This window comes from Chrysemys picta, chromosome 2 (genome assembly GCF_011386835.1).
Source record: "Chrysemys picta bellii isolate R12L10 chromosome 2, ASM1138683v2, whole genome shotgun sequence".
NCBI classification, from domain to species: Eukaryota; Metazoa; Chordata; order Testudines; family Emydidae; genus Chrysemys; species Chrysemys picta.
Genome location: NC_088792.1, coordinates 227,405,670 through 227,426,109, shown reverse-complemented (window position 1 = coordinate 227,426,109; position 20,440 = coordinate 227,405,670).

Genomic DNA, 20,440 nt, shown 5'->3' with positions numbered 1-20,440 from the left:
TTCTCTGATATCCAGTGATGCATGAAGTTGTGTTTCCCTTATGTAAATTGATATAAGATGTAGTGTTTTTCTGATGCCCACTGATGTGTGATTCAATTTTTCCCATGTGAAAAGAGAAACATGAGGAAAGAATTCCTTGATGTAAAGTGATATGTGATGCCAGGGTTCCCTGACATAAATTGATGCACGAGATGCTGAGATAGCATTTCCATGATGTAAACTGTTGTATGAAGCTGGGGTTTTTTTATATTCATTGTCAGTGGTGGCTGCATTTCCCCTATGTAAACATATACAAGACAACATTTTTCAGATGTCCTTTAATATTAGAGGCCCACAAGGGATGCATTCATCCATGTCTCTATGATTTAAAAAGTGAGACAACCTTCCTAACGTATACTGTATCTACCATTTAATAAGGCATGATACCAGTCTGTCTTAATGTAAATTGACGTACCTAATACCTGCTCCTATGCACCCCAACTGGGCTGTACATTCCAAGTTTCCATTCCAATATTTCTGCAGATGCTAGGAGGTGAACGTAACATCCTTCAAATCACCTAATATCATAGTGTCTAACAAAGTTAGGACACTCCAGGAACCAGCATCAAAACTCAAATACAGTGATAGCACCTAAAAAGTTCATTCCATTTTCTGCAGCGGTGTTTCCCATTTTAAAAGTATAGCAGTCTGGTTGCCAAATGCAATATTTTGGCAATGTCTTACAATGTGTTTTCTTTTTAATTCTGAATTTCAAGACCCCAAATTCAAAGAAACTGCTTGATGACACCTTGTCACTATTGAGCATTTTGAAATATAAGCAGTTATTTCCACCCCATCCTGATTCACAAGCCAGGTGACAGTGAAACCACTTTCACTGAATCTCAATTATTTTCCATATAAACTTCACACTAATATTTTATTATGGAACTAATTAGCTAGGAGATGCATCTGTTATGTCTGTATCAGTGTGTGTATTAGCAGTATATCTTGCTATTATGTCCTCTCTTTCTCCCTAAACCATGACAGAAGGCATATTCTTCTTGTATTCTCAGAGCATGCTCACTTAACAAATTCTTACCTATTCACTCATAAGAATTAATTTTCAAGTATCGGACAACTATAGAAATTCATAGATTATAAACCAAACACACATTACACGCCAGTTCTTCTTTGTGGATCTCTTCTGTTGCATTTGAAGTCAAGAATTGCTGCAGATGCAATGGACAGAGAATCTGCTATTAAGAAACTGGAGTCATGGATACATCCCTTTGACCCAAGTAAGCACCCAGAGACAATAGTAACCATTCAGTGGTATAGGGGCGCCACCATCAGTCAAGGTAGGTGTCACACTTCCAACTGGAATTCACCAAATGCAAAAATTTATATGTAGCTGGCCCACAGGGTTTTGTGGCCCAACATCAAGGATAGTAGAAACACTGGCAGTGACAAAAAAGCATGTACAAGCTGGTCCAGCAAAAGGTATTTGACACTAACCTTATCTATTCAAGAGTGATAGGCCTCCCTTTAAGTTCACAAGAGGCTATCAAGAATATTTTGCCACATGATTTGGCTCCTGTACTAACATCAATGTTCACTGACTCTGGTGACATGAGGATAGCCAAGGCTAAGTCTAACCTAAAGAAGAAGCAGCAGACAAAGGTGTCAACTAGATGTACTTCACAAGAAGTCAGCTGCACAGTCATTGACAATTCTGCAGTTCTTAGGGTAGTACATAGGCCAGCAAGAGGTATCAAGGCCTTTGTGACCAATTTCAGCATCTACACCGAACACAAGTTGGCAGCAGATAATGTACACCTTGTCTTTGACAGGTACAAAGACTTCAGCACAAAGCGTGTCACAAGATCTAGCAGAGCTATAGAAGCAAGCAGAATGAATCAGTTGAGTACAAATACACAGTTACTTCCACAGAAAGTTGTCTTGACAATTACTGAAAATAAGAAACAGTTGAATGAAATCATCATTTGTGCAGAACACATTCAAGACAAGTTTCACCTTTGACACACACTAAAGCATAAGGTAGTCATCACAGGCGGAGACTATACCCCACCTGAAATATACCAGGGAGGTGTGGTGATCAACAGAAAAGATATGGCAACCTCACATGAGGAAGCTGACAACATCCTTGTACAGACTGATGTATTTGTCTTACTCTTACACTATAACCTTATAAAGGGCCTAACGTCTTTAGTGATTATGGTAGCCTCAGTCCAAGACAGACCTGTAATAGACATCCACGCTACTGCCGAGCAACACCAGAAAGTTGTACAAGAACCGTTAGCTGCCAATGGTCTCTCAGGCTAATACAATAGCTTTCTACTTTCGCCTTGACAAAGGCACTGTATTGAAGGCACTGTATTGATACTCCCTCTCCATCCTGGGTGACATCAGTGCAGTAGTACTCTGCATTGATGTCAGTGAAATACCCGCAAACACATATGTGTGCCATCTATCACCCTGCCGCAGTTAGGGAATCTCATTGCCGTAAAGCCATCCACAATTTCATGCACATTGCCAAGAGTGGTAGCAGGATCTGATTAATGGCCCTTGCACACTTGCATTACCGCAGCCCCAACGGTCAACTTCCCAACTCCAAACTGATTCATGACTGACTGGTAGCAGGCTGGAGCCACCAACTTCCACACAGCGATTGCCATGGACTTCTCCACTGAGAGGGCAGCTCTCATTTTGGTGTCCTTGCACCACAGTGCTGGGGCGAGCTCCACACACAGTTCCAGGAATGTGGCTCTCCTCATCCGAAAGTTCTGCAGCAACTGCTCCTCATCCCAGACTTGCATAATGATGCGATCCCACCACTCAGTGCTCGTTTCCAGAGCCCAAAAGTGACAATCCTCCATGTTCAGCTGTTCCTTGAATGCCAAAAGTAATCTGCTGTTGTTTCTTTCCATGGCATACAGCAGGTCAGTAAACTCTGATTCCTGTTCATATTGGGTGCTCATGATATACTGCATGACCATCCCCAATGTGTTCATAACAGTGACTACAACAGTAGAGAGCAGTGCAAGATCCATCTTTTCAAACAGAGATGGTGGGTGCAGAGTGAACAGGGGCCGTTGAAAAATGCTGCAAAATGAAGTCAGAAGCCCATGGAATGCTGGGACAGAAAAAACTGCCTCATGGGACATTGAGCCCACACCAATGATGCACTGCGATCCACTCCAACTTTCCACAACTCCTAGCTGCAGAAGGTGGTGAGTAGCACAGTGGGATATCTACCCACAATGCACTGCTCTCTCTGTCAATGGTAGCGTACCAACTGTGAGGCGCTCTGCCAACAGAAGGAGCGTTGTTTTGAATGTTGGCTTACCTTGCGTCGAGAAAACTCTGTAATGTGACAAGGCCTGCGTTATAAAACCCTACCCATTCAGACAATGTGAGGATCTCTTGCAATGACTGTAATGTTTAGCACTTCTGCAGGAATCTCATTTGAGAGATTTGTTTCAATAAAGTTATTGAATACATTTTTTAAAAATTTTACTGTGGAATTTAAAGAGCCAGGTTTTCCTGGTCCAAAATGATGCATGATTCCAGAATTCACTAACGTAAAGTGGTGTGAAGGTGCCACAAGTACTCCTGTTCTTTTTGCGGATACAGACTAACACGGCTGCTACTCTGAAACCAGCTAATTATAGAGTGAGGCTGCACAAGGATGGTTTCTATTATGTGAAGTGATGCAGAAGGCTGCTTTCTTATGTGAAAAGTAAAGCATAAGGATGGAATTTATGGATGCAATATGATATATGAAGGTGTTTATTTCCTCAAGGACACTGTTAGGGGGCCATGTTTTTCTGATGTCTGTTCATATGTGTGAAGGTGATGTTTTCAGTTAGAAAATTAAGCACGCGGATTACTCTGGTGCAAAGTGATGAATTATAATATTGCTGATGTCAATAGATGCATTAGATTTGGCTTCTCTTATTGAAAATGCTAGGTGAAGAAGGGATTCATTTCACGACCATTTGGAGCCTGGATTTCCCTTCTTTAATATATAATTATACAAGATTATAATGTTCCTGCTTGGGTAGACATATGCATGCTAGCTCTGATGCTACCGTGCTAGTGTACAGCTAGCAATGTGAGTGGCAGGATGGGCTAGTTACTTGACAACGTAGCTAGTGTCTTGGATGGGCTCATGTTTGAGGTGGCTAACCCATTCTGTCGCTTGTGCTGCCATGCCTACTCTACTATTTTTAGCACATTACTGACTGAAGCTGGGTTACTTTAGTATAAGACAGTGGCATGAGGCCAAGTTTCTGAAATGGAACCATAAATGTTGGTGAAAGTGAAAAGCATGAGGTAGGATGCTGAGCTCCAGCAATAGCAATGATGTAAGAAGCTAGATTTGATTATATTGTTATGGCACGCTGTGGCCCTAAGAGCCCCTTTATGCCAGCTGACAAAGAAAACACTCAACACTTTGTTGTCAGAATATTTAGCCAAACAATGGCTTGTACGGTATCACATGAGAGCTGGTGACACGCTGATTATGAATATTATTGTGTTATGTATGCAGGATTCTGTATAAAGACAATGAAAATACATTTACCTATTACGTAAACAAAGCAGTCAAACTAACAAGAATTAGAAGAAACAGCTTGGAGAGCAACCAGGGGAGACATTGGAGTCTTCCTGGCTCTTGAGACAAAGACAATGGGCTTTGGGAAATATAAATCCAGCAAAAAGACATTCTAGTTTATCCATCGCCTCGGGGACAAAGGGGACAGCACCCCCTGATTCTGTGAAAGCTGAATCCTCTTGCCTGGAGGGCTGGAGATGCTGATAGCTTGATGTAAGTGAGAAACTGTGTGAGACAGACACAGATAGCTAGAATTAAGTCTTAGGCACTAGAAAGCACGTTTTATTTTGCTTTGTTCATTACCTTTTTCTACTTCTTTTATTCTTGCTTGGTATCATTTATATCTGTGTTCTTTATTAATACACTTTTTTTCTTGTTGTATTACAAAACCACCTCCGCGCTGTTATATTAAAGTATGGGATGTCAGCTAAACCCACAGACTGGTCTGTGCACTATCCCTTTGGAGGCAATGAACTTAATAATTTCTGTGAATGCCCAGTCAGAGGCTGGAGGCTACAGAGTGATGACACTGGGGAATTCGAGTACTGGGTTTTAATGATTGTTTCCTGCAAGGCACGGTTAACACTGGCAGAATCTCTAGGAGTTGGCTGGTGAAGGGGACAGACTATTGTGGCAGGGAGCTGTCTCACAGTCTAAGCTGTGGCAAAGCTCTTGTTTGCTAAGGCAGAGAGGTACCACAGTGGCTTACAGTTCTGGGTTCCCAATAGATAGCATCACACAGGCATCAGGCACGGTGATGCTACACTTGGTCTTTCAAGTGGTTTTTTTTAGCATCTGAGCAAATGTTCAGTTCACAGATGAAATACTGTCTGGTCAGTTTTTGAGCTATGCAAGGTTCTGTGCAGAGGCAGTAGTTGCTGGAGAGGGAGCTGTGTGAGCAGCTGGAGAGTTTCCGCTCTGCCTTGTTCTTGGATTTGAGTCAATTCTTGAGGCAGAGTTGCTTCCTGGAAACCAAGCATTGGTGTTAGGCTGGGATTCTTGGAAGAAGGGATTTCCCTGCATACTGTTTGACCACCTCTGTTCTAGGACTGGTATACAAGTGTATCTAGAATATGTTACACTTAGAGTATACCCAGACATTGCATCACTGATTGCCTCTCCACTGGAAAGCTGCCCTGAAAGGCCTAGACGTCTGCTACTGTTCAGCAGATGGGTGTCATAGGTGTCAGATTTTTCTGATGTCCACTAAGGCATAAAAGCATAGTTTCCTTCATGACATTGATTTTTTCAAATGGCCAGTGATGCAATCACTGCCATAAGGCTGAGGTCCTCTGACATACTCTTATGTATGGTCTTGTTTCCATCATCCGTAATACTCTATATGCCTGATGATAATGATATGTGAGGCTGGGTTTCTCTGATGTAAACTGATTGACAAGCTTGTTTTCTTCCCTACTGTCGAACACCTTCTGTGGTTGGATTTCCTTCATGCTAAGAGATATACTATTTTTGCAGAGGTCAATTATGGTAATTTATCAGACTGTGTTTCACTCTAACAGAAGGTAACGTGCAGCTAGGCTTTTCTGATATGAATTGATGTTTGAGCCTGGATTTCCAAGATACTAATGGATATGGCTACATTTCCCTGATGCCCAATGATGAATGAGTCTGGCTTTCTTTGATATTCTCTGATGCATGATGCTAAATTTCACTGGTATAAACCAGTGCATGGTACTGAGTATCCTTGGCTTAATATGATATATGAGGCTGGGTCTCCTTTTCTGGACATAAAGAGGTGTACAAGGATAAATTTCTCTGACATTCAGTGATGTATAATGCTACATTTCTCTGATGTTCAAAGAAACTCATTCCCATGCATTAAGCAGTTGCAGTCTTTTCACACTTCAGTAAAACGCAGCCCCATGCATTACTGGTTATCAGCAAAACTGAGCTTCTTCCATCATTTACATCACTGAGAACAGATCTCAGGCATCATTTTTTATCATACAGCCCCAGTCTCATGGATGCCTAGACAGAAAGATGGCTACATTATGAATCACTTTACATGAAATAAACATAATTTATCATGGTTGGGTTTGTTTGTTTTTTATTTTTGGATACATCATTTTACATCTGGAAATCTCAGCCTCACTCAGGATTTTATATTCTGAAAAGCCCGTCTCAGACATCACGTAGAAACCAAGTGTTGTGCAATACTGTACTTCAGGAACAAACAAACAAACAAAAAGAGTCCGATGTATCGCTTTATGTCTGAGAAAGAGTAACCCAGCCTCATACATTTACTGCTTGGAACCACATTCTCTTCATTTACTTTCCAACAGGGAATCTAGGCCTCAACTTTTACGGGGCATCAGAGAAATCCAGTTTCATGCATTTCTTTGTACATCAAGGGAAAGGAAACACATCCTGAAGTACTAATTATTATCAGGGAATTGCAGCTCAATTATCAACTCTTGTGACCTTCAGTCTAGAGGTCTGTCACATTTAGCTTAAATAAAGAAACCTTTATAAGAAGACTGAGAGAAAATCAAAGTGAATCAAAATTTAACCATATAAAACCATTTATAATCTAAGGTGTGGGTAACAGCCTAGCTAGATAGTCTAACTTTTTGTATTTATGGATTTAATCTAGAGTAAAAGTCTTAGGACCAATTATTGTGTCCGTGCACAACTCTGGTTGACTTCTCTTTCTTTTTCAGTATCTCAGAGTCTGTTTCGTGGAATCTTAGGCCTGGTCTTCACTAGTTGGGGGGGGGAATCGATCTAAGTTACGCAACTTCAGCTACGTGAATAATGTAGCTGAAGTCGACGTACTTAGCTCTTCACTGCAGTAAGTCGACTGGTGACGCTCCCCCTTTGACTCCGCCTGCACCTCTCGCTCCGGTGGAGTACCGGAGTCAATGGGAGAGCGCTTGGCGGTCGATTTATCACGTCTTCAGTAGACGCGATAAATTGACCCCTGCTGGATCGATCATTCCGGAGGTAAGTGTAGACATGCCCTTAGAAATGCAGGCATAGAATTAACCTCAAGAGGACATCTAGTCCAGCGCCCGCTGCTGAGGCAGGACCAAGTATACCTAGACTACCCCTGACAGAAGTTTGGCTAACCTGTTCTTAAAAAGCTCCAATGATGGGATTCCACAACCTCCTAGTGCTTAACTATACTTATAGTTAGAAAGTTTTTCCTAATATCTAGCCTAAATCTCCCTTGTTGCAGATTAAGCCCATTATTTCTTATCCTGCCTTCAGTGGATGTGGAGAACAAGTGATCACTGTCTTCTTTATAACAGCTCTTAACATATTTGAAGACTGCTAATAGGTCCACCTTCAGTCTTCTTTTCTCAAGACTAAGCATATCCAGGTTTTTAAGCCTTTCCTGATAGTTCAAGTGTTCTAAACCGTTTATCATTTTTGATGCTCTCCTCTGGACTCTCTCCAATTTGTCCATCTCTTTCCTGAAGTGTGGTACCCAAAACTGGACACAATACTCCAGCTTATGCCTCACCTGTGCCAAAGGGAGTGGGACAATTACCTCCTGGGTCTTATATATGACATTTCTGTTAATACACCACTCAATGACATTAGCCTTTTTTGCAACCACATCACATTGTTGGCTCATATTGAATTTGCGATTCGCTATAACCCCCAGATTCTTTTCAGCAGTACTATCACCTAGCCATTTATTCCCCATTTTGTATTTGTACGTTTGATTTTTCATTTCTCAGTATAATATTTTGCACTTGTCTTTATTGAATTTAATCTTATTGATTTCAGACCAATTTTCCAATTTGTCAAGGTCATATTGAATTCTGATCCTGTGCTCCCACGTGCTTTCAGCCACTCCCAGCTTGGTGTCACCCACAATTTTATAAACATACTCTCCACTCCATCAGCCAAGTCATTAATGAAAATATTGACTAGTACCAAACCCAGAACAGTCCCCTGCGGGACTCCACTAGATATGTCCTCCCAGTTTGACGGTGAACCATTGATAACTATTCTTTGAGTACTGTCTTCCAAGCACTTTTGCACCCACCTTTTAGTGAGAGTCACACCATTTTCTGACAGGGAAGCTCTTGCTGGCCTGTTTATATTATGTCTCAATTCTTTTATTACTGAGCTGTTGATCCCTCTCAATCATTTGACTTCCACACAAACCTCTTTGTAAAATGAACACTGGGATTAGACTTCATCCATATAATTACATTTCCGCCACTATACAGTTCTCCACTGTGTTTTTCAGTTTGCCCAATATTTAAAGGAACCAAATTAAACAGACACTTTTATTCTTTTTCCTTATGTATTACTTCAAAGGAATCTTTTGGATTCAGGTATGTGTGTAGGGTAGTTACTCATGTCCTACTTGCACGCAGCTCAACTTCACACCTGTTACAGTTTGTCCTGTTTAGACCAAAGTCTAGCTGCATGTTGATAGCCCTTCCTCCTCATAGGGTGACTTGCTTTCTTTGGTTGAATAACGAGGAAGGATTCTTTTATTCATATGTGTAAAGTTACTATATTTCTTTAATTTGTGTAATTTATATAAAATATGATCTCACCTGGATGGTCCTCTGTCTGTTACACCTGTTCATCAGCCCATTTATATTATGGAAAAACAGGTACACATTTCACATTACGTTGGAGAAGCACAGCACCATGGATCATGGAGCATCAAAAATCCCCCAGTTTACACATCAGTTTATATCTGCCTTTTATCTGACCTCAAAGAAACCCGACCTCATATTACTCTTTGTATCTGGAAAAGGAATTTAAGACCTACACATCCTGGTTAATCAAGATACTAACCCCCAGACATCACTTTATATCAATGAAATCCCTGCTCACTCATCACTGAACATCAGGGAATCCCAACATTATTCATCATCTTGAATTGTGAATAATTAGTGTCAGCCATGCCTTTACAGTAGGAAAACCTCACCTCAACCTCATTCATCACTTCACCACACAAGGGCTCTTTCTCCTACACCAGAAACAGAGCAGACTAGCCATGTGTTATTTTACATCACTGGCTTATCTATGACTTTACATATGATGTTTCAGCATCAAACATCATTTTATATAAAGGAGCTGTCTTTGCCCACCACTGCATACCAAAGAAACCCAACATTCAGCATCACTTTGTTTGAGAAAAGACAAGCATCATGCATGACTTTACATTAGGGGAATAAACAGCTTCATGTAGCACTTTAAATCAGGGGATTCCAGATCCCCCAAATGATTAATGAAACAGGGTTTCCGTGGTATAAATAGATTAAGGAGGGAATATTTTACTGATTAAATCTGATAAATGATATTGTGCTCCCTATATCTAATATGATGTGCAAGGCTAGGTAGAAAGAATGGGAAAATATACATAAAACTAGGCTTCCTTCAGAGTGTGATAAATGAGATTTAGTTTCTCTTTTAGCATACAATTCATAGGGTCAGTTTTCCTGTGGCAAAGGAATACAACAGTCTGTGTCTTTCTCATAGAAAGTGGTGTTTTATGTTGAATTTTCTGTATTTAAAGACAATGTATTAGGCTGGAAGTATGAATCTGAAGAGATACCAAATATATTTTGGACAGGCATATCTCTTAATATGAGATAATACATGGTTTTATAATTTATTAGTATATTTACCTGTCTCTTGTGATGAAATTGACTTAGCAATATTTATTTAAAAAAAAAAATCCCACACCCTTAGAGCTAATAGTGGGTTGTAGTTATCTGTGCAAAGGAGCTGTCCAATTCATTTTACTGGATATGCTGACCTCTGGTGGTTCATAACTGAGTATGAATTTCTTAATTCTTAAAATTTCTTAATTCTGAGCCACAATAACACCAAAACATTTTTTCTTTACAATAACTAATCTATCTAATTATTCTTGTATTTGCATATTCATTTGCATATAATTAGAAAAGGTAAATTTCAATTTCCAAACCTTGTATTTGATACACACTTTGCTCAATGTGAACATTTGAAGGGCCACATTCTGCCTTTTTGTTTTCCCTGTCTAACACCAGTGAGTTTTTCTTTTATTATTTGTGAGAATTATTATTAGTTTATAAAATTTGGTTTTAATATGGCAACTGATATTGTTCATATCTGTGCACTATTGTCTCAGTACATTGACTCTACTAGTTATTCTAGTTTCACTCTGTTGATAATATGAGAACTATACAGGACTCTGAGCCCTGCTTCCCTTCTAAAGTCAGGGTTCCCTGGCCTTGCGTATTAGCCACTGCCACAACTGGTCCCTCCCAGTCACGTGCCATCTGGCCTTTGATATCTTGTTCATGTGTACACTCCTCCAGTGTGAGGACTACTTTAGACATCGCCTAATGGAGCTGCACCCTCAACTGCTGAGATTCTTGGCTGTTAACCCAGGTTTTCTCTTGTAGAAGGCGACATTCCCTATACAATGCCTTAATCAGCCCCTGTATCTTGGACTCAACTAGGTAACTTATCTCCTACTAATCCAATCTACCTGTCTGGTAGTCACTGGGTTTGCTTCCCTTTTTTGAATAATTTTACTAGGAAAGCCCACATTTGCAGCTACAAACTGAATAAATGCTCCACCATCTCATTAGTAAACTTGCCCCACCTGTTCCCTGAGATGCTGAGGACTTTAGGACCTAAGCTGACCTCCCCCATCTTCTAACTGATTTTTTTACAGCTCCTGTATTATGCCCTTCAAACTTCCCAAACTCTTGTGCCCTGAGGCTGAAGGAAGCATCACCATATCCACAATAAACGGGGAGAAGCGTTTGTTCTGCATTGTTAAGTTCTTGCCCTGGTCTCTATACCTGGGTCTGCCCAGACATACAGGCTCTGATACCACTGTAGTGATGTCCCATCTGTGGTTTAGAGCTCTTTCTAGACAATGTCTCTTTACGTGCCCCAGCTCCCCACACTTGACACACATTATCCCTGGGACTTCATTCTTCTCAGTACCAAACTGTGATTCATCAGACGTTTTGTTCAGCTTTATTATCCATCGGAGTCTCTGGCATCTGAGATGCCATAACCTGGACCTCCCCAGGTGTGTCAGTACTCTGCATCATCCAGCGACCTCTTTGTCTCTGCCATTCAAGGGACAAGCCCAACTTTCATGCTCCTCTTGCCCACAGTACGTGCACCAACATATAAGGACTGTCCGACTCCTTTCCCTCCAGTGTCTGCAATGGCTGGACCTATTTGGATGCTGTGGTGGCTACTGGGCTCCATGCCATTCCCAGGACAGGTGCTCCTGGAGTCATTGCTGCTGCTCCATCTGAAGATCTGGGATATCCAATATTTAGTGCTCGAGATGGATGTAAGCATCGCTCTGTATCATCATCCTTTATGGGAGAGGCTCTCTCATCCCACTTTTCGTACCATGTGTAATATGGGTCCTTTATCTGTTAGTGCTCCCTTGTGGTGGGATGGGGAGCTACACCACCTGACTCCATCCCCACTTCTGTCACCACACACAATTCTGTGTTCATCAAGTCCTCGTTATGACCCAGTCCTTTGGCCAATAGTCTCTGTCCCCTTCAGGATAATGGGGAGTCAGAAGTTCCATGGCTCTAGTAGGGCCAGACAGCATTAGGTCTCCTGGATTTAGAGCCATCTCCAAAGTCTTTGGATGGAGTAGGCAGGAGAACCCAGGCCCGCCCACTCTGGTCAGCTCCAGCTCAGTGCCCATGTTTGGAATAGCCAGAACCAATCCTTCTCAGTGCCTTGCTGCTCCCTGAGCTACCTCTCCTCTTCTGTAAGCTTCCCCAGCCACCTCCTCTGCCACTTCTCCTTCCTTGGAGGGTTGGCTTTTCAGGCAGCTTCTCACCAGTTTGCTGGAGGGATCCTCGCTCTGAAGTCAATGGCAAATTCCCGTTGATTTCAACAGGGCCAGGGTTTCACCCTTTGATTTTTATATTGATCATATCTCCCATTTACAGTAAATTTTTAGGGCCAGCCACTTGCCCACCCATAGCCCCACAACAGTGCCTCACCTGCAGTCTCCTCTCTGCCCCTATTGCCACTCAGTTTCTTGCTCTCCCCTACTTTGTGCCCTAGCTTTCCTTTGTCCTATTCATCTTTTAAACATTTAAAATTTAAATGTTTAAATCTAAAAGTGTTGATTAAAAAACATATTTAAAGCCTGATCAGGGCGGGAGACAGAATGGAAGCAAGGAAGACTCATCCAGTAGTTTGGACACCCACATGGGATTTCAGAGACCTCAATTCAGGTCCCTGCTCCATCGCAGACTTCCTGTGTGACTTTGACCACTTAATCTCTCTCCGCCTCAATTCTGTAAAATGGGGATAATAGCACTTCCCTACCTCACAAGGGTGCAGTGATGACCCAGTTTTCCTCCCTTCCCCATACCACATAGTTTGCAGTGTTGTTATAAAAACTTTTGATTAACTGATGTCTGAATGTCATGGGTATAAATGTCAGCAATGAACACATCAGTACCTCAAATGCTGTGAGGCTTTGTCACCAATGTTGAGCTCTGTAGTCATCAAAGAGTCCCATACAATTACATCACATGAAGGCAGACAACTAAATATTGACAAATTTGATAAGAGCTTGTATATAAATGTTAGATGTCTAAATGTAAGCAGGGTCTGAATGAATTCATCCCTGACAACTAGCTCGGAGGGCTAGAAACTTTAGGTGTGTTCATGTAAATACAATTTGATCCTGCTCTGCTTAGATATCCAGCAGCTAGAGTGGTGTTTTGCTCAAAGTAATCAATTTTGACTGGGGTTGGATTACAAATCACTTTAGTACTGAATGCAGGGGTAGTGAAATGCTGTTACCAATGCTGTAATTTTTGTATAAAGAAAGGGGAGCAGAACTGTGCTTAACTTGTCCCAAATGAGAGGGGTCATCCACAGCTGAAAGGACCTCATAAAGCCAGGGGCTTGAATGCCAGAGCCCTGTGAAAGTAAGAGGGGTGGGTTCAGGTGTCCAAGCCAGGAGGTGTAGACCCTTCTCCAAGGATCCTCCCTGGATTGTTTTAACCTGTTTCCCCTACCCACCCACTGCTCAAAGAAAGAGCTAAATAGTCTTCATTCGGAGCTCTTTGTTATTTTAAATGCTCAATCACAGCTGAAATCAGTTGTGGTGGGACTGTTTCTCTGCCCTGCCTAAGAGCTAAAAATCACTAGGAGACTGATGTGCAGAGGTCACGGCAGAGAGGCAGGTGACAGCAGAAGGAGACTGGCTGGTGGTGAGCAGCTGGCAGGAGGAGAGGGGCAGCGAGAGTGGTGAGTAGGCAGCCAGTGGGAGCGGCCGGTGATCAGCCAGCAGGGAAGCCGGTAGAGAGAGGTAGCAAGCGAGTGCCCGAGCAGCGGAGCAAGTAAGGTGCCTCTTTACACCCCCTCCGCCCAGGGTGGGAGGTGAACTCTGCAGATGCACCTCTGAACTCTGAGTTTGCACAGACCAAGAACAGCAACTGTGAGAGGGGTACAAAGAAGGGTCAGGCTGTGAAAGGGACTTTTGGGTTGCTGGACTTCAGAACCTGAGGGGGAAAGGACACTGCCCAACTTACTTGGGGGTGGGTCTTTTGCTCAAGGCGTATGTTTATGAACCCTGTTTGTGGTGTTTTCCCAACTTAACACTGAGTTACGTCCCTCCTTTTATTAAAAGTTTCTTTTCTGCACTCAGACTCTATGCTTGCAGGGAGGAAGTATTGCCTCTCAGAGGCACCCAGAGGTGGTGGGTAATTTTCCCAGGTTACTGAGTGGAGGCTTGAGCCAGTTCTGTGTTGTATTGATGGACAGGAACCCCTAGATATTGAACCTCACCCTGGTTGCTGCTGGCTCCACCTGGCAGAAGGGTTATACTAAGATGAGCGAACCTGAGTGCCTGGTATTATGAGGCTATTGATATAACAGGCATCGCAGAAACTTGGTGGAATGATGATAAGCAATGGGAAATGCAGGGTACAAAATATATAGGAATGACAGAGTAAGTTATGCTGGTGGGTGTGGCACTATATGTGAAAGAAAGCATAGAGCCAAATATAGTAAAAAAAACAAATGAATCAGTCTATACCACAGAATCTTAATAGATAGAATTTTCATGCTTGAATAATAAGATTGTAACACTAGAAATGTGCTACCAGCCACCTGACCAGGATAGTGATGGTGGTAGTGAAATGCTAAGGGAGATTAGAAAGACTACAAAACCAGAAAACCAAGCAATAATGGGGGATTTTCAACTATCCCCATACTGATTGGGAACATGGCAGGATGCAGAGATATAATTTTTAGGTATCATGAATGACTGCTTCTTGGAGCAGCTAGTCCTGGAACCCACAAGGGGAGAAGCAATTCTTGATTTAGCCCTAAGCACAGGATCTGGTCCAAGAGGTGAACTGCTCAGAACTAGCAAACATAATGTAATTTAATTTAACATCCTTGTAGGGGGGAAATACCAAAGAAACCTACCATTTAACTTCTAAAAGAGGAACTACACAAAGTGAGGAAGCTAATTAGACAGAAATTAAAAGGAACTGTCACAAGAGTGAAATACCTGTGAGCTGCATGAAAACTATTTTAAAACACCTTAATAGAGGCTCAAATTAAGTGTATACCCCAAATAAAAAAAAACAGCAAGAGGACCAAAAAAAAAAAAAAGACACCAGCTAACCAACAGAGTAAAAGAGGTGATTACAGGCAAAAAGGCATCCTTCAAAAATTAGAAATCAAATCCTACTGAGGAGAATATAGTAGTGTGTAAAAGTATAATTAGGCAGGCCATTAAAAAAAATTTGAAAGGTAAGTAGCAACAGACAAAAACTAACAGCAAATTTTTTTAAGTGCATCAGAAGCAGGAAGTCTGAAAAACAATCAATGTGGCCATTGGATGATCGAGGTACTAAAGGCGCACTCCAAGAAGACAAGACTGTTGGAGAGAAGCTAAATGATTTTTTGCATCGGTCTTCACACCAGAGGATGTGAGGGACAGTCCCGCAACAGAGCCATTCTTTTTATATGACAAATCTGAGAAACTGTCCCAGGTAGAGGTGTTAATGCAGGAGGTTTTTGAACAAATTGGTAAGTTAAAAATAATAAGTCACCAGCACCAGATGATATTCACCCAAGAGTTCTGAAGGAACTCAAACATTAAATTGCAAAACTACTAACTGCGGCATGTAAGCTATTGCTTAAATCATCTCTATACCAGATAACTGGGGTATAGCTAATATAACGCTGATTTCTATAAAAGGCCCCAGAGGTAATCCGGCTATTACAGGCCGGTAAGCATAACTTCAGTACCAGGCAAATTGGTTGAAACTATAGTAAAGAACAGAATAATCAGACACGTAGATGAACACAATATGTTGGGGAAGAGTCAACATGTTTTTTGTAAACAGAAATCATGCATCACCAATCTATTTGAATTATTTGAGGGCATCAACAAGCACATAGACAAGGGTGATCCAGTTGATATAGTGTACTTGGATTTTCAGAAAGTCTTTGACAAGATCCCACCTCAAAGGCTCATAAGCAAAGTAAGCAATCATGAGATAAGAGTCATGGTCCTCTCATGGATCAGTAACTTAAAAATAGTAAACAAAGGGTAAGAATAAGTGTTCAATTTTCACAATGGAGAGAGATAAACAAATGGCCACTCAAGGATCTGTACTGATACCTGTGCTGTTCAACATATTCATAAATGATCTGGAAAAAGGGTAAACAGTGAGGTAGCAAAATTTGTAGACAATAGAAAAGTAGTCAAGATAGTTAAGACCACCACTGATTGCAAAGAGTTACAAAGGGTTCTCACAAAACTAAGTGACTGGGCAACAAAAAGGCAGATGAAATTCAATGTTGATAAGTGCAAAGTAATGCCCATTGGAAAACATAATCCCAAGTATACATATACAATAATGGGGTCTAAATTAACTGTTACCACTCAAGAAAGAGATCTTGGAGTCATTGTGGATAGTTCTCTGAAAACAGACATTCACTGTGCAGCAGCAGTAAAAAAAAAAAAGCAACAGAATTTTAGGAATCATTAGAAAATGGATATATAAAACAGAAAATATCATAATGCCACTATATAAATCCATGGTACTCCATGGTAATCCCATGAATACTGTTGCCTCCATCTCAAAAAAGATATATTAGAATTGGAAAAGGTACACAGAAGGACAACAAAAATGATTCGGCGTATGGAACAGCTTCCATCGGAGGAGAGATTACCTTTTCATCTTAGAATAGAGAAGACCAAGGAAGGTATAAAGGTCTATAAAATCATGAGTGGTGTTGAGAAAGTGAATAAGGATTTTTTATGTAATCATGTAACACAAGAACCGGGAGTCAGCCAATGAAATCAAAAGGGAGCAGGTTTAAAACTAACATAAGAAGGTACTTCTTCATACAACACACATGCAACCCGCGGAACTCGTTGTCAGGGGATGTTGTGAAGGACAAAAAAGTATTACTGGGCTCAAAAAAGAATTAGATAAATTCATGGAGGATAGGTCCATCAATTGCTATTTGCCAAGGTGGTCAGGGATGCAACCTTATGCTCTGGGAGTTCCTAAACCTCTGACTGCCAGAAGCTGGGACTGGATGGCAGGGGATGGCTCACTTGATAATTGCCCTGTTCTGTTCATTCCCTCTGAAGCATCTGACACTGGCCAATATTGAAAGACAGGATACTGGGCTAGATGGACTATTGCTCTGACCCAGTATGACCATTCTTTTGTTCTTAGATTGTGTCCTAAAGGTGGGATTTTCAAAAGTGTTCAAGATTGGCCCAAATCTGCCCCCACTGAAACTTGACTTCAATGGGAGCAGAGTCAGACCAGCATTAAATGCTTCTGAAAGTCCCTCTACCAATTCAGAGTTCATCGCCCATCTGGAAGTAATGAACTGGCAGTGAAACGCAAAGTGCTGATGTACCAAATTAACACAGCACCCAGGTGCTGATGTGTTATTTCCAGCTGTTGATCAGTCTCCACCATTCACATGCATAGACTTCAACAACAAGCACATTAGGATCTTGACGTGTTGGTGCTTTTGTGTCAATGTGTTTATTGTTGCATTATATTATTGCTAGAGCAGGTAAAGTAATGTGGAAACTTGAAATACTTTTCCAAAACAAAAGGCAAGTGTTTTCCAAAAAATGTCCCCTTTTTCTTTTGCCCAACTCTAAAAATCAGTTTCAATAAAACTTTAAAAATTGTGCTGTCACTTTCCTTGATTCTCTTTTTTCCTTTACTTCTATATTTTTTCGTGCATTTTTTTGATTGCTATATATTTCTCTCGGTCTCCCCCCCTCATCTATTTCCTATTACATATTTTTTTCTCCTCTGATTATCACTTCACGTGAACTTATTCTTTTTCCATCCCAATATATTCTCCTTCCTCTGTGCCTTATATTTTATTCTATTTTCATACCTTTATGTTTCTTCTCTTGCTTCATCTGTCTCCACCTCTCACTTTCCATCACCACATCTAGATTACCCTGTCTAGGTCACCCTCTACAGTTCATCCCCACATTACTCTTTGTCAAACTTTACATTCCCTACTTCCACCCCATTTTCTTCGCTAGTTCACAGCTTCTGTCCTTTCCCCTGGCTCCCCTCTCCACCCGATACCTTCTCCAGACTCTCCCCAATCACCATGGCTTGCAAGTTCCAATCTCTATCCCATCCTCCAGGGGTTTCACTCAACAGTTCACACTTTCCATCCCTCCCCCTCCCCCATTAAAGGTAGATAAAGAGAGTGGAGGGGTGGCCCCTTCCTTTCTCCATTTTAGTATTAATATCCATATGGGTGTTACAAGTGAGTACGGCCTATGCTCCCCAAAAAGATACTGGCCACCTCCTATGCAAGGTCATAACCGAGGGAAACTAGTTGCATAGTCTTGTCTTTGTCCACCCAGAAGGGTCAGCTAGGAAAGAACCCTAGTGGCTTAAGAACATACGCTTTTGTGTGGAGATAAAAGGAAGAGGTTCTTGCTTTTAGGAGTAGTTTATTAAGAAGGGGACAAACGTTTTTGTTGCAAATTTTCCCTTCTGTTGAAATTTGTCTGAAGATGAAAGAAGATTAATGCTCAATTGTTGGATTAACAAAGTATGCAAAGTGAATAATAACTATTTAAAATCTGCTGTCAGGCACACAGGTCTGATTCCTATTGACTTTATTGGGAGTTACACCCCTGTAACTGACAGAAGACTTTGGCACCAAAATTATAGGATTGGATTATGTGCTTTTGTTGTTTATTGTACCAGGAGTGCTGTTAGCAAAAAGATTTTGTGGGTGAGAGGAAAGGGAGGGAATAGAAGGGGAAGCTATCGAATGAGGGGGGTATTGTTGGCTCATAAATCCCAACACATCGAAATAGATAATACACCCCTAACATTTGCATTCTTTTAAGCCAGCCCCTGCCTAAAGTTCATTCCCATCCTGAAATTTGCTGAACTATTCAGCATATCTACCCTGAAGTAATGAATTGGCAATCCTATTTCTTATGATGATTAATGAAGCCTTTCAGATGCAACCCATTATTTGATCCAAAGTTAAAACAGTGGTTCACCATTAATCACCACAAGGAATAGGCTTGCGGATTCATAATTTTTAGCAAGCCCATTTCATTAAGGATCCCAGTCTTTCTTTTGTTAACCCAGAAGCTCCACATATTTCACAGTCCTTTGCTAATCACCTTCCTGACATTCTATTTCCCGATTAGTTTAAATAAAAAGTCACATTCCCTGGCGATATTTTTCTGAGCCCCGAAAGCCTTTGAAAATTGAAACATCATTTTTTACATTTAAAAAATTCTGCTCCCATAGAAAGATGCCTCATTTTATTACAGATGAGCCAACATTGGCACCCAGTGGCTGAACAAATTAATCACAGACTTAGATTCTCTTGAGGCTACTTTTACTGTTCTTCAAAGACCACTTTTCCATTAAGGTACATGTGCTATTTAAGATATATGTGTGATTCTCAAATAGAGCACCAGCCCAGTCCCACCTATCCAGAATTTTGAACCAGTGATTTTAAAGAAAGGTAGAAAGAAAACACAGGTGTTTTGAACCTGATTCTCCTCTCCCACTGGGGCAAATCAGGAATAACTGCATAAAAGTCAAAGGCATGCCAGTGGCATAAGTGAGAGGAGTATCAGACCCTTCATCTATACATTACCTTGTCAAATTTGTTGCAGGCCAGAATTGATTGAAAGTTGTTATTTGAGGGCAGTTATTTGGTGGCCCGAGTAAATGCAATAGCAGTCACAGGCTATTACCACCACAGACGGTACCAACAGACACCCTTTATGCCAATCTCCACGGAGAGGTCAAGAATTAAACAGATAAAAAGCCAGACTTGCTTTAGACCCCTATTTGCATTATAGGCAGGTGAGGAAGGGCCACAGATCAGCCAGAATCCCTCAAATTATTTTCTTCAGCTCCTCTGGAGTAGTTCACACTGGCAACTCCATCACCTTTTAATGTACTCCTCCCACAAGGCCAGATCTCCTGACTGGCACAAAGGGAAAGGTGAAGACTTTCTTCTTGTCCGCTTCTTCACGTGAACTCCTTTTGTGGTGTCTGGCTCTGACACTAGCACTATAACACGGTGCCTGTGTTCCCTGCCCTTATTGCCCTTGCTGCACCTGTCATGTGGACAAAGAGGCTTCAGTTATCTGGAGTATCCATTTGGCTCCTTTCACAATCACTAAATTCACTGTGAAATTTAAAGAGCTAAGTGGAGGAATAGGATTATAATACTCAAATTGGACTGTAAATAATAATAATTAATCAATTAATTAAGAACACTTAGTATTTATGTAGCAGTGCAGATTTTCAAAGCACTTTAGAAACGTTCAGG